The sequence below is a fragment of the Helianthus annuus genome, chromosome 14, assembly GCF_002127325.2.
Source record: "Helianthus annuus cultivar XRQ/B chromosome 14, HanXRQr2.0-SUNRISE, whole genome shotgun sequence".
Taxonomy (NCBI): domain Eukaryota; kingdom Viridiplantae; phylum Streptophyta; class Magnoliopsida; order Asterales; family Asteraceae; genus Helianthus; species Helianthus annuus.
Window position 1 is genome coordinate 81,879,931 of NC_035446.2, and position 19,174 is coordinate 81,899,104.

Sequence of the window (19,174 nt, forward strand, 5' to 3'; positions counted from 1 at the left end):
CAAATTCGGGAGGTGTCTCAGATATATTATTATCATCATCGACGCCTCAAAAAAAATATAAAAACCCAACAAACATAAAAAACAAAGGGTATCTCGAAAAAAAAAACGGGGTTTGGCTCAGATTATCCAATAATCAACAGGCTGCAAAAGTGGGGTTGCAGGATCAAAAACCCTACCCTCCGCCGTCCTTGCCGCGCCATCGTCATCAAAATCTACGGTTTTTTTTTTTCATCATCGCCACCCCGTCGATCGTATCAAAACCCACAGATTTAAATATCACAAATCAAAACCCATAGATCAACATAAACAACATTCAAACCCAAACTCAACCCAGATTCAACATGAACAAGCGGGCACCTGTAAAAACAACATCGAAGCCAACCAACAGAAGCACACAAAACATCTCTAATAAAACACCCAAATACCCATTTCATAAAGAATACCCAAAAATCAAAGGAATATTCAAGAACACAAAATCAACCCCTCAAAAAAGCACCAGATTCAAGAACACAAGTCATCCCCTATCAAACATAATCAACAGATCAAAACTTTCAAAAGCACTAGCAAAACATAATCAACCTATCAACAGTTGATTCCTAAACCTATCAAAAGAATCAACGATCAAAACAGATCAAAACCCACAAAAATCAAGAAACCCCCAATAAACTCAAAAAATTGTTTCCAGATTCAAAACTTTGAAAAGCACCATCAAAAAACTTACCAAAATAAACACAGCAACATCATCAGCCGTTAAACAAACCAACGAGGAATTATGCCACACCCAACCCCCCTGTGTGGCAGTGACGTCCAGCGGTTCATCCGCCGCCGCTCACACAGCCACCGCCTCCAAACACCAAAACACCGCCACCCTGTTTTTCTCTGGTCCCCACTACACCGCCAACAAGACCACCCCCCTTTCCCTTGCTATATAAACAGAAAATCAAAGGAGATGAAGGTGGTGCAGAGAACGAGGTGCCGTCGGAGAAATGAGGGGGCCGCCGGAGTGGGTCTGGTCTTTAGGAGTCGCCGGTGTGGAGGTGTGGTTGCGGTGGTGCAGGTAAGTTGTGGAGGAGGGATGAGGGTTTTGGGGTTTCTTTTATGAAAGATGAGAGAGATGATGGATTTTTGAAAGTTGAAACAATTTGAAGAGAGAGAGATGTGAAGTCAGACATTTGTAGGTAGAAGAGAGAGGAGAGATGAGACAAGACACACATGATGGACATGACATATAAATAAAATGACCTAAATACCCCTTTGGTTGGCATGATCTTATTGGTGGAAAGTGGTTCTCGCGGTTCTTACAACTGGAGGTGGTTCTCATTTTAGCGGTCCCCTATATATATATATATATATATATATATATATATATATATATATATATATATATATATATATATATATATATAGGGGACCGCTAAAATGAAAACCACCTCAAGTTGTAAGAACCATGAGAACTTTTTGATCCGGGGCGAGTTGGACCAAAATTTTTTTTCATAGACGTAGATGCGTGTATTATAAACACATTTGTAAAAAAAAATTTTTAAAAAATGTCGTGAGTGTAGTTTTGAGCACCACAAATTTGTTTTTACGGGTACCGTAAATTTTAATTAAATTTTACGATACCCGTAAACACAAACTTGTGGTGCTCAAAACTACACACACGACATTTTTTTTAATTTTTTTTAATTTTTTTTACAAATGTGTTTATAATACACGCATCTACGCTTATGAATAAAATTTTTGGTCCAACTCGCCCCGTACGATGTAGTTCTCATGGTTCTTACAACTGGAGGTGGTTTTCATTTTAGCGGTCCCCTATATATATATTCCCCTATATATATATATATATATATAGGTGGTTTATTTGAGAAGAAAAAGAACAAATGGTGCAATTGTAAAACATTAAATAATTTTTCTCATCTCATTTATTATTATCTTTGACTAAATAATGAGCATAAAGACTATCATCCTTCACATTAATTTTTTGCCTATACACATCAAAATTTATTTTACACGTTTTGAAATTTATCCTACACATATTAAAATTTATCCTACACATTTACATAATTTATCCTACACACCTCGTAATTTATCCAACAATTTACATAATTTTTTTTCTTCTTTGAAAAAAATATTTTTTTTTTTGAAAATAAGTTACAAGATTAATATAGTTAGTTACTAAAAAGGAAGAATACCAATTAATGATCTATATAAGTTTACCAACATACCCTTACACTAATATTAAATACAAAAATTAAATAAAGTAAAATCAAACATTCTTATCAGTTGAATTTTATTCTTTTCTATTCTTACAAAAAAAATTTTCTCATTTGAACCCTCCATTATATATATATATATATATATATATATATATATATATATATATATATAGGATTAGGTTCAAGAGTGAACAACTTCTTGAAAGTGAACTATGTGAACTAATCTTGACCCTTGATCATTTTTTAGATTAAACGCGTAAGATTGACATTAACCAAGTATGTTTAATTAAAATCCCTTAATTTTCTCATCTCTTAACTCTCTCTCTCTCTCTCTCTATCTCTCATTTCTAATTATTTCTCTATCATTTCTTTATCCGTAGATTTTGTTTCAATTTTAGCTTTAATATTGTTTTTCTTTTATTATCTATATATATATATATAGATATCATAATATATTGTTTTTACCTTTTTATAATTTTCAATAAATATTGAAAATTTTCTCTGAGATTGAAATTGTAATTATTTTTGGGCATTAACTCTTTTTTTTTTGAATATGTGATGAAGTTATTTATTTTTGCATACATGTGATATGTTTCGTTTTCATTAATTTCATAGTTTTTATATGTATCTACTCGTGCGCATGCATAATATACTATATGTTTTTAATATACACATATGTAACCACTTTTGAATATAATACACAACTGTATAAAAGACTGTACATATGTGTATAAACTAACAGCTGTGTATCTTATATAACCTGATAGTTAGCGAGACTGTACACATGTGTATAAACTGACAGTTGTGTATCTTATATAAACTGATAGTTAGCGAGACTGTACACATGTGTATAAACTAAAATCTGTATATCTTGTATAAACTAATACTAGCGAGACTGTACACATGTGTATACACTAATAGCTGTGTATCTTGTATATACGGAAACTAGCGAGATTTTAGGGATTTTGATTATATTGTTTAATAAATGCAATTTACAAAAGACGCAAATACCCCTATGTCAATTAATTTAAAGGGAGGTTACAACATTATAATTACAATCTTGCTATTGTTTAAAAATCTTTAGATAATGTAATCCAATGGCCCAGATTAGTGCACAGTGTTCACTCTAGAACCCTATATATATATATATATATATATATATATATAAATTTTGTTAGTAGTCCAAGTCAAGATTGTCAGGTATGGAGGTTGGGTAATCCACAAACCTCTTATAGTTTACTAATGCACAAAACCACCATGAAGGTGATTTCGGCTGGTCATGAAACATAAGTATGTAAATGGAACGTGGCTAAGTTACTTAGTAGCCAAATGAGAATAACCCGACGAATACATGCCCAACATGGCAAATGTTAGAGACGTGGTGGTGTTGGCTCACTTTACTTAGATTATTTGAATTATCTGAATCATTTAAACAACCAAGTGAGTTGACTAGGCGAGTGCATTCCAAACATGGATAGTTTCTAGAGACTTGGTGTAGTCATGTTCACTTTGTTACTTGGAAGTTGTTTAGCAACTTAGATGGATTGATTAGGAGGTGCTTGAACCTCAAACTTTCTAGATGAATACCTCAACTGAAGCCCCACAACATGTAGATTAGTTGGGGAGAAGGTTTGGTGTAAGTTCACCCAAGAAAGACAAGTAAAAGCTGAAGTATTTGAAAGTTTTAACAAAACAAAATATAAAAGCAAGATAAATCTGTATCGTCCTTAGGTCACCAGAAAATGTTAATCATTAAAACAAACGACTTAGAAATAAATGATTTTGGAGTTTTCAGTTGATCTAACAGACAGGACTCAAACTGAGCAGCAATTCACGGTGATGGCGTACTTGAACGTGTGACCAGGTTTAGCTGCTAAAGAAAAACTGACAGAGAACTGACGGAAATCTCGTGTTGGGTTACATTGTAACACCCCAACCTGGATGGGTTGACGTGTCACTATAACAGTGGATCAGAACAAAAGTCATAATTCCATTAATTAAACCAAAGTTGGAAATACATAAAAAAAAGTAGGGTTAGCCAAAATGTCTAATACAGAGTATTCTAAAAACAGAAAGTTAATGGGCATCTTCAGATTATTTAGATTATTCACGGTGGTGGCGTACTTGAACGTGTGACCAGGTTTAGCTGCTAAAGAAAACTGATAGAGAACTGACGGAAATCTCGTGTTGGGTTACATTATAACACCCCAACCCGGATGGGTTGACGTGTCACTATAAAAGTGGATCAGAACAAAAGTCATAATTCCATTAATTAAACCAAAGTTGGAAATACATAAAAAAAGTTAGGGTTAGCCCAAATGTCTAATACAGACTATTCTAACAACATAAAGTTAATGGGCATCTTCAGATTATTTAGATTATTCCTAAGCATTAGTCTTCTCTCTTGATCCCCCCCCCCAAGGTATCCTATGAACCTAAGGTATAAAAAAAGTTTACGGAATGTGCTGAATGCCCGGTACGAAATAATAGGCTCAAATAGCAAATGAATAAATAAACAACTGAAATGGTATCACTATATCTCGTAATATAAGTTGATAAGAAGCGAAACGATACAAGCCAAAGCATAACATATAACTGAACTAAATCATATCCTACGGATGTACCCGAAGCTAAACAGAGGTGACAACTACAAAGTCTGTCACATGAAACGGTGCGGTTTGGCCTACCCGACATCCATCTCCATAAATATTCCTAGGATATATCCATACGCCTCCTAGTCGCTATGTACCATACTTGTACCTAGGGACGCTGTGAATTGATAACTTGTTGATGCACTTTGTGGATGCGGCTCGGTTCGGTTCGACTTGGCTAAGTTCAGCTTAAGACCGACGTCGCGACATTCCTCCGTCGTGCGCCCCAGAGTTCGACTCACGAAGCACGAAGCGCCACGAGCTAACATCACCATGACATCATCATGATGATGTCATGATGATGTCACATGTCTATATTGAAATTCTTTTCATGAAGTCTACGAAGACTTGAGAGTTGGTAGATTGTTCACCATGGTTCGTTGTCTCATGATTGTTTCCCAACGAAGACTAATGGTTCGTGGCATGTGACTAATTGTTGACTACAGTCCACGAAGACTCCTTGATGAAGGTTCGTTGATTAGTGTCCACGAAGAGTCCAGTCTTCGTGGGCTTGTATACTATTCGTGGCCCAGTAACACTCTTCGTAGTGTTACTGGGTATTGGGGCCTATATAAGGACACATTTGTTTCACAGTTCAGTTAAGAGAGTCCTGTGGAAGTTTGTAAACACTGTGTGTATGTGTGTACTGATTCTCTTCACTTAATCAAAGTTGTGAATCTTTGGTTACTTTGTGTTTGTTCCTTTTTGCTTTGGTTTACATACTTACGTGGATTCCGCACTCGTGAGTGTGTTATAAAACAAGGAAGTAGGTTTAATCTTGATCCTCAAAGTGGACCTACAAGTGGTATCAGAGCTTTGGCTCTCTTCCTTGTTTAAAACCAAGCAAAACCTTGTGTTTGAACAATTTGTGAAGTTTCTGAAAGTGTTTTTGAGTTTGAGAAAAAGGAAATCATGTTTTTCTGTAAAAAAGTGTTTAAAACTGAGTGAAAACTTGTTGTTTGAAGATAATTTTTACAAAAACCAAGTTAAAACACATGGAGACATCTTAGGACTTGGTTGTTCTTAAAATTTCTTTCAAAATTTGCGTTCGTCAAACTTTCCGGTGAGTCGGTTAACCATAAAAGTCACCGATTTTTGGTTGGTAGAGATAAGTTTCAAAAGGATTTTATGGAAAAAGCAAGATCTGGAATGTTTGTTTTTAACTAAGTTGGGATATCCATCTTTCATCTTTCATAAAACCAGATAAAGTATGTTTCTAAAAATAGGGGAATCTCACCTAACATCTCAGGTTTACGAAGAGTATCCTTTTACGAACAATCAACTTTACTAAGAATAGAGTCTTCGTAGGTCATTGAGTCTTCGTAAGTCATTGAGTCTTCGTAAGTCATAGTGTTCGACGAATCCTAGTTTTTGTGGCCCACTAATCTTTAGTTGAAGTCTTCATTGTCAACTGTTCGTGGCACACTAGTCTTCATTGAGTCTTCATGGCCCACTAGACGAACAATCAAGGTTCGTGGGTACTATAGTCTTCGTCGTGAGGTCTTCATAGTCTACTCGTGGACCATTGTTCACTCTTCGTTGACTAGGATAGAATCTTCGCTGACCCAATCTTCGTGGACATCATATAGTCTTCGTGGTCTATTAGATTGTTCGTGGCTCATATAGTCTTCGTAGACATAAGACATAAGTCTTAGTGGACCTACAAGTTATTGGGCCATTCTTTTTTTTAAAAAAATTTAATATTCGTGATTTTGGGCCATTCTATTTAAACTTAATCTTCGTTAGGATTCAAATTAAAGTTTCATTGGGCTGGTAAGTTTATATCCTTCATAGACTAGTTACTGTTCGTAGACAAAGTAGTTTTCGTGGGACACATAGTCTTCGTAGACCAACAATCATTCTTTGTTGACTATAGTCTTCGTTGACTATAATCTTCGTGAAATCATTGTTCGTGGTCTAGCAACTTGTATTTTTCACAGAAGCTTCGTAACTTTGTCTTTACTTATAGGTTTGTGTTTTAACCTATATAGTGTTTTATAAAACTTCATAATGAGTTTAAATCCTTGGAGTTGGAGTGAAAACCCAAGTACACCTTAAAATCCTTTACAATGGGTGAAAGGTTTGATACCCAAAAAGGAGATCATCGAACATCAATGGGCATGTGTTGCGAATCAAAACAATAGCATTCAAAATCTTCTCTTAAGCGAAAGTGAAACGGGAAGCAACAATCGTCCACCAAAATTGAATCACATGAATGATTATCCATCATGGAAAAGTCGTTTTCATACGTATGTTCTAGGGTAAAATACCGAATTATGGACATGCTTTATCACACTGTACAATGAAGCTCTCGAAGAAGCAGGTTCCAATGCACAAGCTTTGACGGGATTGAGCGAAATTGATAAAAAAAGCTTACGATCTCGAGAAGAAAGCATTTGCTATCCTTACGCAAGCACTTCATAAGGATAGCTATCATCAATTTTCGTATCGTACAAGTACAAAGAACTTGTGGGCATCTTGGAAGCTATAGGAGAAGGAAATGCTGCAACAAGAAAGATTTGTCATGATCTGTTGAAGAAGGAGTTCGAAGCATTTTGGTACATGGAAAATGAAACACTCTACAAGATGGCTACTCGGTATTATCACTTGGTTAGTGAGATGCACTCATACAAGGTTCTGGCTACACAGCAAGAAATGGTTACGCGTTTTGCCGAGGCTTTGCCACCTAAGTGGAGTCAGTTCATTGACTTGTTGAAACATACTGGTGTTTTGGATACGGTTAGCATTTATGAGTTCGTCCAAAAGCTCGAGAACAAGGATGACGAAGAAACTCGAAAGTCTAAACGACTTCCAGTTCCACAAAATCCCGAGATATACTTTGGAGGTATCAATATGGGAGTTGGTACCAGTCAACAACAACCGAAGCTTCAAACCGCATTTGTATCAAATACAAACCCTTATGGTCAACCGGTTCAATCTACCCTACAATTACCTTGTCAACCACCTCCTCAACAACAACCCTTTCCATTCACACAATCTACCCTACAACTACCTTGTCAACCACCTCCTCAACAACAACCCTCTCCATTCACACAATCTACCCTACAACTACCTTGTCAACCACCTCCTTAATAAGCCTTTTATGGGAACAACAACACTCAATCTTCAAACCCCAACACTGTCAGATTCGATACCTCAAACTTCACCAAAGTAAGTGTGGAAGGTGCTCGGGAACATATAGAGCTTTTAAACACAATGGTGAGTGCCTATTGTGGATTAGTCGCTGGTAAAATTGGGAACATTAATTTGACAGATGAAGACTATCAGCAAATAGACAGGGAGGAAATGGAACTGATGGATATATAGTGGGCATTTGCAAGTGCAGTGAGAAGAGCTAAGCACTATATGAGAAGAACGGGTAGAACAAGTTTGGAAAGCAAAAGGGATACTAAGTATGGCTTTGATAAGGATGCAGTTACGTGCTTCAACTGTGGTGAGAAGGGCCATTTCAAACGGGAATGCACTCGACCGAGCAGACAAGGAAATCAAAATCCTTTTAGAAATCAGTCAAGCTCATCAAATGCCAATCAAGTGAGCAATGAAGGGGGCATTGTAGCAGTTAACAATCCGGGTAACTCAAACCTGTCAGGGCCTTCCAATTCAAACAGGGCCTTAGTAGTTCATGCAGATGAGGAATGTGACTGGTTAGTTCAACTAGGTAATCAGGGAACAGAAGGAAATAGAGGAACTGCTTGTTATGCTAAGATCATCAAGTATATCAAGCATGTTCACAGTGAAGAGTTCTCTGAGGATGATGACAGTTCTGGTTACAGTGGTAGCTCGGATGAGGAAAGCTCCAATGCGAGTGGTTATGGTTCAGAATCAGAAGTAAAGGAAACTCTTGATGCTGAGGTTGACAGTCTGCTTAAGGAAGCTGAGGAACTGAAAGAAGCAGAAGAGCTTAAAAGGCAGAAATCTGTGTTGGTAAGGAAAGCTGAAGCTGCCTCCAACGAAATGGAAAAGTTCTTCACTGAGGATGGATCTTTCTCTTATCAGACTGCCTTTATGGTAACTGCTGCAGCCTCGACTAGTTAGGTAAACACCGAAACTTCTAGTGTATGCAATGATTGTGTAGAATTGAAACGTAAGCTAGAAGTAGTAACTAGTCACAATCAGGGTTTGGTAGTTGACCATTCGAAATGCAAGGAGGCAAACATGGCTTTAACTCACAATGAAAAAGATTTCAAATATGTTATTGAAACGCTTAAGAAAAGTGTATCTGAATTAACAAAAACAGTTTTGAACATGCAAACGGGCATTAATAACTATCTTAACATCATTGAAAAATTAAAGAAAGAGTTAGCCATTGCCAAATGCGAGCATGATGCGATCAAGCTCAAGTTGGAGAGCTATTCTAACTCCCAATATGTGCTTGATCATATCATCGAGGTTCAGAAGCTGAAAGGAGATGTTAAGTGTATTGGGTATAAGTCGTGTCCACCTCCGTTGAGACACAATTATACCAAGATGCCTAATGAGGAAGAAATGCCACGGTTTGAACCATCTGTACATCTTAATCCCGAAGAGTTTGCAGCAGATTTAGGGTTCAAACTGAATGATTCATCAAAGGAATCGGAAAAGACAGAAAATGTGTCTTGTGCTGTGAAACAAAGTCCTCCAATAATTGAGGATTGTGTTTCATCAGTTGATGAATCTGATTATGAATCGGATGAATCAGATGAGAGTTATCAGGATCAATCTCTTGATAAGAAGAAAGGAGTCTAAATTTCAGTTGAGAATCACATCTTGTGTGATCCTCCTACTCCCGTTGCACCCCTTGTGCAATCAATTGCAAAACAAGAGATTGATTCAATCAAATCTGTGGATGAGTCTGTGTGTATGTTCATGGGAGATAATTTGTTGTATACTTTGGTTGGTGATGATAAAATTTGCTCAAACAAGGATTTCCCAATTAAAAATGTTAATCCATCAATGATTGAACGAGTTTTGGAAGATTCTACCAGTAAGTTTTTGGGTAAGGCGATCCCGAGAGTTACAGTAACTCAATGTGATCCTATTCCAAAATCTGAAGTTAGAAAACAATACGGAAATCAAAAATTACCAACTGAGAAACAACCAATCGCCCCTAAAGGTAAACAACAGGAAAAACGAGCTCAACAACCTAAGTTCGAACCAAAAGGTGCTCGAAACAAGAAAAAGGGAAGGGATGTTAAATTTGTGGCCTCAAGCGGTACTGACAAAATTGAGACTTTTGAAAACAAATCCAATACTGCTTTTGTTCAACAAGTCAAAATTTTGAAACGTAACTGTGATAACAATTACACTCAACATACAAATGGGTTTGATAATGAAGCTAGTACCTCAAGGCCCGCAAGTTCAACATCGGGACATCGATCAGAATCTCCTAAATTTGTTGAAAGGAGAACGTGTTTTAAGTGTGGGGAATTTAGGCATATAATCAAAAATTGTACAAACCCACCAAAACCAAAGTTTGTTGAAAAAGCCCCTCCTGAAAAGGATTACCAACGTCGTCCTGTACCACCTAAACAAGACAAATGAATTGTTAAGGAACAAGAAGCAAAACAACGACGTAAAAATGTTAAGGTAATTGAAAAAGCTTTAAAACCGGATGTTGTTGAAAGGGACCAAGTTCATCAAATTCATCAAAACAAGAAGTGTCTAAATCTGTAAATAACAATCATTCTGGTAAACGTCAACAATCTTGGAAACCTAAAACAGGTACAGTTTCAGGGGGAGGCACACCATTTCCAAATCATCAAGAAATAGAAATAACATTTCTTGATGATAAAGGTCGACCCAAGACCACTAAGGCTTGGGTCCCCATCTCGAACTGATCATTTAGTGTGTTGTGCAGGGTGTTCCAGGAGGAACTTGTAACGCCCTAACACGTTTTAACCAAAAGTCGCAGCGGAAATACGAACTTAAAAATTTTCTTTCATCATATTCATTCTAACATACTTAGAAATACATTAATTCACTCTTTTACCTTTAATACATTAATGCTTTCTATAAATTTATAAAAATCGGACATACTACTATTAAATTACGTGACCATGCGCCCACATGTACAATCCATCTCTTGACTCGATCTTCAACCTTTTACACTCCATGATGAGAATCCACAGTTCTGTACAACCTGCAGACACCACGTACAATCACATCATTAGCAACCGGTGTCATCATATATAAAATTTAAACATGCATAATTAGGCGTTAACATATCATGCTCTCGCTTATATTAGTCCATTCATCCATCCATTCAAACCACCCGCATTGGATTTTGGCGCCTACCTTCAACTTCCATCACGAGTATACCTGCATTCCCTATTTCATTCTAAATAGGAAAACGGTTAGCATCTTTAGATTTCATTCATACGAACATATCAATGTATACGCATAACAAGTCTCATTCATTTATACGTATAATTATCTTCCAATACATGCATACATACCCTTTTCTATTTGTACATGTACTTACAATTTACATTCTACACATATTACTTGTAATCCTAAACACACCCATCTATACATGTAAATTGTATACACATAATTATCCATACTTACGTGTTCTTAGTCATTCTCTCCTATGAATCCCAATTGTTTACTTACAATTAGACCCATACCTACGCGTATAACTACTTATTTCACCTTTATGCATAATATCATCACGTAAGATTCCTTCTTACCTATACTTAATAGAAACTATTTCTTAACTACTTTCGACTCATTTACCGTAAACTTACCTTATTACTTCCATTGTCTCATACTTTCTCACACATTTCACAATAATCATCATACTACAATACATTTTACATCTAAAGTGTAAGTCCGGGATTCACTTACCTTGCGCGCCCGTATTTGCGTTCGCTTATTTGATTGAGTCTTCGTAGCCCGTTAGTCTTCGACGCTCCCATCCATCTTGACATGATTCCTATACACTCATGTCATTACATTCACATTCTTATTAGCATGTATGCTTATACTTATGAACAACCATATCAAATTCACATCTAACACACGACCTATACTCAACATCATTAATCCATTTAAACAAGCATAAAGCATACTCGACATCATCCCTACATAATCTTCACATGAACTATATATGTTTACCTATTACTTGCATACAATTTCACTTATTATTGTCTTTTAGACATTTTATCAAACACTTGGCGTGCGTACTACTTCCTAAGCATAATGTACAAATGTTTTAAGCATGTTCCTCCTTATTTCATCTTATGAACTATCACATTCAAACAAAATCTCATAATCATAAATTTCACTTCAAATTTAACTATCTTAGTCTATCATACAACACCTTATACACACAAGATTACACTATAACATCTTCAAGTTCATCATGATCATCATCTTCACACTCATGCAATGGGTTTCATTCTAAATCACCCAATTACTTGACATTATTCATAACACAAGTTCTATTTGGTGTTTCTAACACCTCTACATGCTTAATTTCATACAATTTCATGGATTGATCATAACCCACTTCAAACAAGGTTACCAAATCTAAGTTTTAAGACATACCTTGTGATCCCCTTGTGAAGGTGATCGTTAATTCATGCTCGGTTGTGAATTTGGGCTTCGTTTAGCCTTTCAATTTGGAGATTTTGATGTAGTTTAGGGTTTTGGCTCCATGGGAGCTTTCCTGCTCGTTCATGAACACACACACGATGTGTGTGTATGTGTGTGTGTTGTTTCTTTTTAACACAACAACTTTCAAGTTGTTCACTTTGGTCCCTCATGTTTCGTTTTAATTAAATAAGGCTTCAACTCTTCCCTTACTACTAACGAGACCAATAATCAACTAGGTTAACTATTCCTAATAAATCCTCATTTTTCAGGTTAACTTTTCTCATTAACGGTACCTTACCCGTTTCTTAATAGTAACCGGGTCTAAATTACCAAACCCGTTTTTGGGGTGTTACAGAACTGTGAATAGTATGTGGATTGTTGACAGTAGAGCATCCCGGCACATGACAGGCGACTTAAGGCTCCTGTACAATGTGAAAAGCATTAGGGGAGGTTATGTTGCCTTTACTGGCGATAAAGAGGAATACATCACTGGAGAAGGAGTGATTTCCAATGGTGTTGTTAGTTTCGATAAGATCAATTCTGTGCGTCAAATTGATCACAATCTTCTTAGTCTTTCGCAAATCTGTGACAAGAAGTTCACGGTACATTTTGATGATACCGGTTGTTATGTGCTGAAACCCGGTTTCAAGATTCCCAAAGAATGGATTCTGTTGATGGCTCCAAGAATTAATGACATGTATATTCTTGATATGAGCCAAGCTATTACCTCGTCTGCACAAGTTACATGTTTTGTCTCAAAGGCCACTGAAAAGGAGTCTATATCTTGGCACAGACGTATGGGTCACAATCACTTGAAGAAGATGAACTATATGGTGAGAAATAATCTTTTGAATGGTGTTCCAGTCAAGAGTTTTCATTTGCAAGATGTTTGTGTATCGTGCCGAAAAGGAAAGCAAACGAAGAAGTCCCATCCAATCAAGAAAGTCAACACCGTCAACATGCCTCTTGAACGTCTTCATATGGACCTCTTTGGACCTATGAAGCATAAGACTACGTTTGGAGATGCTTATTGTTTGGTAGTTACTGATGACTATTCAAGATTCTCATGGGTATCGATGATGGCACACAAAAGTGAGACTCCAGGAATCCTCAAAAATTTGCTCACTTTACTTGAAAATTTGTATACTTTGAGGGTAAAGCGAATCAGAAGTGACAACGGCACAGAATTCAAGAATCAGGTTATCGACGAGTTTTGTGCTTGTAAGGGAATTCTGCATGAGTACAGTTCTCGTTACACTCCTCAACAAGGTGTCGCTAAGAGGAAGAATAGAACGCTTATCGAGACGGCAAGAACTATGTTAGTGGAGTCGGAGCTTCCTGTTCAGTTTTGGGGGGAGGCTGTGGCTACTGCTTGTTAAACTTTGAACAGGGTTCTTACTGTTAAAAGGCATGGGAAAACTTGTTTCGAATTGTTGCACAGAAGGAAACCGGATGTGTCTTGTTTAGAACCTTTTGGCGCTCCATGCACTATGATTGACCCACATGGAAAGTTTGGTCCAAGGGCTATTGAAGGTTTCTTCCTGGGTATGCTACTCCAAATTTCAGGGTGTGAAATTTGGAAACGAAAAAGATTGAAGAATGGGGTGAAGTTAGGGTTCAAAGGTACACTGAATGTGTGAGAGCTCCAGATGCTCCTTGGATGTTTGATAACGATGGACTGTTTGATTCCTTTAATCTGCCTACTTTTGATGATGCGTCTGAAGCAGCACAATTCTTGCTTGAAGGTGATGCAGCAGTTAATTCATCATTAGTATGACTAATTATTGTTAATTGAAAAGAATCTGGTTCGGTTAATAATGTGGTTCAAAATGAGGAATTTGAAGATGCAGTGCGTTATAATGTTTCGTCAGAAGATGAGGAATATCATGATGCTGATGAAGCAACTTCAGCTCCTGTCCAAGCTCCAATTCAAGGTGTTTCTGAAGCAACTACTCAGGTGCAAGTTCAAGACAATGCTGAAGGGAATGCATCCACATCTAACGCGTTTCCAGGCATCGATTTAGTTGTTGATTTGAATATCACTAACTTAGGTATCAATGCTCGAGTTCCCGATGTTCCAGAAACTTGAATTCATGATACTCATCCTCGGCAGAATATTATAGGAGATGTCCAAAGTGGTGTGCAGACACGTAATTAGATTCGAAACAACCAGAATGCTGGGTTGTATTCGGCAATTAGAGAATCTGGGGAACAGAATGATTGGTCTTTCGCCTGCTATGTTTGTCAAGTTGAGCCGAAATTGTGGAAAGAGGCGATGAAAGACGATTCATGGGTTGAAGCAATGCAGGAAGAACTTCAGCAGTTTCAAAAATTGGGCATGTGGAAATTGGTTGACAGGCCCCTGAAATATAAGAAGACTGGTACTCGATGGGTTTACAAGTGCAAAAAGGATGACCGAGGTGTCGTTATGAGAAATAAAGCGAGATTGGTTGTCCAGGGCTTTAATCAGGTAGAAGGCATTGATTATAATGAAGTTTATGCACCGGTGGCATGTCTTGAAGCGATAAGGATTTTCTTGGCTTATGTGTCCTACAAGAAGTTCACTATTTATTAGATGGCTGTGAAAAGTGCATTTCTTCACGGTGTGGTCGAGAAGAAGTATATGTTGAGCAACCACCTGGTTTTGAAGATCCGATTCATTCTGACAGAGTTTGGATTCTAAACAAGGCACTTTATGGTCTTCATCAAGCTCCGAGGGGTTGGTATGAAACATTGTCTACCTATCTGTTGCAAACTGGTTTTCGGCGTGGGTTGATCGACTGTACTCTCTTCATCAAGGAAAGAAACGAGGATTTGTTGCTGGTTCAAGTGTATGTGGGTGATATCATTTTCGAGTCTACAAATGATGAAATGTGCAACGAATTCGAGCGGGTGATGCAAGAGAAGTTCGAGATGAGTGCTATGGGAGAAATGATTTTCTTTTTGGGTTTGCAGGTTCGTCAGTCTGAGAAAGGGATCTTCATTCATCAGACAAAATACGTTGGGGATATCTTAAAGCGATTTCAGATGGAAGACTCGAAGCCTGCGGGAACTCCTCTGGCTCAGAATCATGGAATTACTCCTGACGAAACCGGTGAACATGTGGAACCTTCTCTCTATCGTGCTATGATCGATCTGTGACAACCCGAGATTTCAAGGTTAGTGTCTTCGGTTTTGTGAATTTTTCCCAGTTCTTGTTTAATCTATCTAATCGACCCGTGACCCTGATAAGCGTGCTTATATCTGGTTGTGTGGCTGTGTGTATAACGGGCCGATATCTATGGTGGTCCATTGGGCCGTAACATATATTCGGACCGCTATATATATATGTATTTTTTTGATTAAGAAGCCCACAGATATAATTTATCAGATAAACCTTGAACTTGGCCCAAACTGTTATACACTAAAGTTAGAACTGGCCCAAATCAATGTGTTGATTGTTATATGTAGCTGGCCCAATACATTGTGATTGTGATTAGAATTACAACCGGCCCAAACCCCCTTGCCCTATAATTTCATGTATGTAACTGATGAGGGAGAATAGTAGATCAAACCCTACCTTTGCATTTGTTGTGCGACGACAGTAGTAAAAGACCCCCCCTCTCTCGTGACATCATCCTATTACTGGTTAGTGATTTCTCTTGTGTGAGTTGTTTTGATAATCATGTTTGTGTGAGTAAGATTGATGTGTTGCATGAATATGATGTATAACCTATTTGTTGTGTTAGTGATGGCATGGATTAATCTGCTTATTGTCAATCTGCTCGTTATGATGTTGATGGCATGGATATGTTATGTGATTAATCTAACAACCCGAACAGTGGTAGTTGATAGATAATTATATACATGTGCAACCCCTGGACTCTATTATCCCTCAAGTCGCAGGAAGTTCACATGACCGATGATGAATATATGATGTGATATATGTTTAATGAATATAGCCATGGTATTGCTTATGGATGCGAATTGAGTAACATGGATGTGATGGTTCTGATGATTGTTGATTGTTGATAAAAGAATAATGGTTATCACATAAAAATTCTAGGGAATTGATATATTAGTGGTTCTATTGGTCCAATGTAATTGAAGTTATGTGGCCATATGAAATCTGATCAAGCATATTTACATAGTATTGTCAATAAACATAACATGTGCAATAATAAATGATGAAATGATGTGTTGGATTGGGAAATGGAGAGCTGTGAAAATGGCGGCTCTTTTCTTGGGTTTGGGTAGCAAGCATAATGTAATTTTAGTACACAAAAAAAAAAAAAACCCAAAGATGAATTATAAACTAATTTTGGAATTATTGGACTACTTGTCTGAGTTGGGCCGTGGGGGGGGGGGTAGCTGGTCATTTTTGGGTTGGGTTTGATATATTTGGGGCTTCGGTGGGTTACTTATACACACTTGCATTTGGACCGAACACTTGTGGGGCTGTGGCTGTCGCATAATAGGTTGGGTTGTGATTTGAAGTCGAGCCCATTATGGATGTGTATATTAACGGTGAATATGACTGTGTTAGATAGTTAACTGATGTGTAGTAAAGGAACCTATAATACATTGTATATGCTTTATGGTAGTTTTCATGCGTGACAACGTGATCAACTTAGATGCAAACTGATTATTGTATACGTGTGAACATCATAGGCTTAAACTAACTAAGTGTGATCAAGTAACTGGTCTTACCGAGCAAACCCAAGGTGAGTTCACTACTTTGAGCATGCGTCCCTGTGGTTGGGATAGTCAGTGGGTATCCCGGGGAGGGATAAGTCTTTTGGGTAAAACTAGTATATATTTGATAATATTCTCATCCTATCATTCTTAAGTCCCATCTTTTGTTACCGGGGAGGTAACGGGGTATTAGTTGGTAGCGCTACTTAGGTTTGGCACCCTCACGCTGTACCGGGGAGGACGATTGTGAACTAATTACCCAGTCGGGCCCATTGCTTTGATAGGAGCACTGGGGAAATGGCAAAACATACATCAGGAGCCGTCTTGTTCAGTATCGATATATTATCAATATTACTTGTACAATTGTTAATAAGCTGTTTTAAACACTTGGTAACAAACGTTTTTATAAACTGTGAACTCGCCAGCTTTGTCTGATACACGTGTTGCATGCTCGCAGGTCGTTAGGTAACTTGGATTTGGGAACTTGCTGTCTGGAGGAGCTGGAGTGGTCATGGGTCGACTGAAGAGACTTATGTGATTAATTGTCTACTGTTACCCATTGGTTTTCGAACAATTTAGTTGTGGTTTAATACTTGATTCCGCTGAACATAATGGTTTTCGTATAAACTTGTGATGGAACTTTATTATTAATTTGAGAACTTTATTTTGAAACGTGTGGGTTCAATGTAATTAGTGGCTCATTGTCAGTACGTCACATGCCTATGAGGGACACTCCCTAGGTGGTATTTTTGGGGGTGTGACGGTTTGGTATCAGAGCCACTAGTTATAGTGAACTTGGTTTTAAAATGTTTTTATAAAACTAGACTATAACCGAACAGATCCGAAATCGACCATGACACTCAGCTCCAGACTGCAAGGTTCGTCTCTTGTTTACTATTGCGTAGTATATCTAGTGTTTGCTTATGAATAACGTCACATGTGAATGCACGCTTGGCACTGCCATATGAAACTTTATGTTACCAACCCACATTACGTGTTTTAGGAGTGCAACTTTTCTTGAAAGTTCATGATCTGTGTTGTGGTGTCACCTGCTTTTTGCTTGAATTCGGGGAACCTTTCTAACACGAATTGAGTGGAGCTGAGATGAACATGCAAATTGGATTATTATTGTGGGTGCACACATAATAATAATGTGGGGTGCATGTGAGTCCCAATGACACTTGACAAGTGTGAAAAAGGGGTTCTACTCTGTTAGTTGAAATTATGTTAGAACTCGGAAATCTGTGGAGATCATAGTAATGCTTGACTCCTACTTGAACTTGCATGTTAAATCCTTCCTTTTCTTATATATAGAGTCATGAACGGACATGGTGGACGTAATGGTGGACGTGGTGGAGGCCGCGGTGGTGGACGTGGCCATATTGCTATAACTCAAGCTGAGTTAACCGATCTCATCAACACTCGCGTGGCTGAAGCCTTAGCGGCTTATCAGGCTGGTACGATGTGTACCAAACACTCTTTATCCTTACGTCGCATGCTTGAGTCTTACCCGTTTGATATATGTTCTTTCGTTAATAGGTCAACAGGTGCAGCAAAATCCGCACCATCCGCCTGTTTGCACGTTCAAAACCTTCATGGATTGTAAGCCGCAGACCTTCAGTGGGACTGAAGGGGCTGTAGGACTCTTGCGCTGGTTTGAAAAGGCAGAGTCCGTATTCGCGATGTGTAACTGTCCGGTTGGGGACCGGGTGAAGTATGCTATGGGCACGCTCGAGGATGGTGCCATGACATGGTGGAATGCCCAGGTTCAGCTGTTGGGTATCGAGGCGGCAAACGCCACTACTTGGGACGACTTTAAGGAGTTGATCAGGGAGGAGTATTGTCCTCGTGATGAGATACAGAAACTGGAAAATGAGTATTATGATCTGAAGATAGTGGGATCCGAGATTGAAGCATACGTGAAGCGGTCTCATGAGTTGGCTATCATGTGCCCGAATTTGTCCCGACCTCCGCATCGAAGAATTGAATTGTTCATCAAGGGATTACCTTCACGAGTGAAGGGTTTGGTTACTG

At 38.0% G+C, this 19,174-nt stretch overlaps 1 long non-coding RNA gene across 2 annotated transcripts; it reads right to left on the minus strand.

The window, feature by feature from the left end:
* Positions 1-10,803: 10,803 nt before the first annotated feature.
* Positions 10,804-12,547, minus strand: LOC110905536. Of its 2 annotated transcripts, XR_002573208.2 has the most exons (4): positions 12,419-12,547; positions 11,717-11,804; positions 11,165-11,207; positions 10,804-11,009 (listed from the first exon to the last, which is right to left on the minus strand). It is a non-coding gene; the product is annotated as an uncharacterized LOC110905536 (long non-coding RNA). The 2 variants fall into 2 exon arrangements; XR_002573207.2 differs by lacking the exon at positions 11,165-11,207 and having other exon boundaries at positions 10,848-11,009.
* Positions 12,548-19,174: the final 6,627 nt, after the last annotated feature.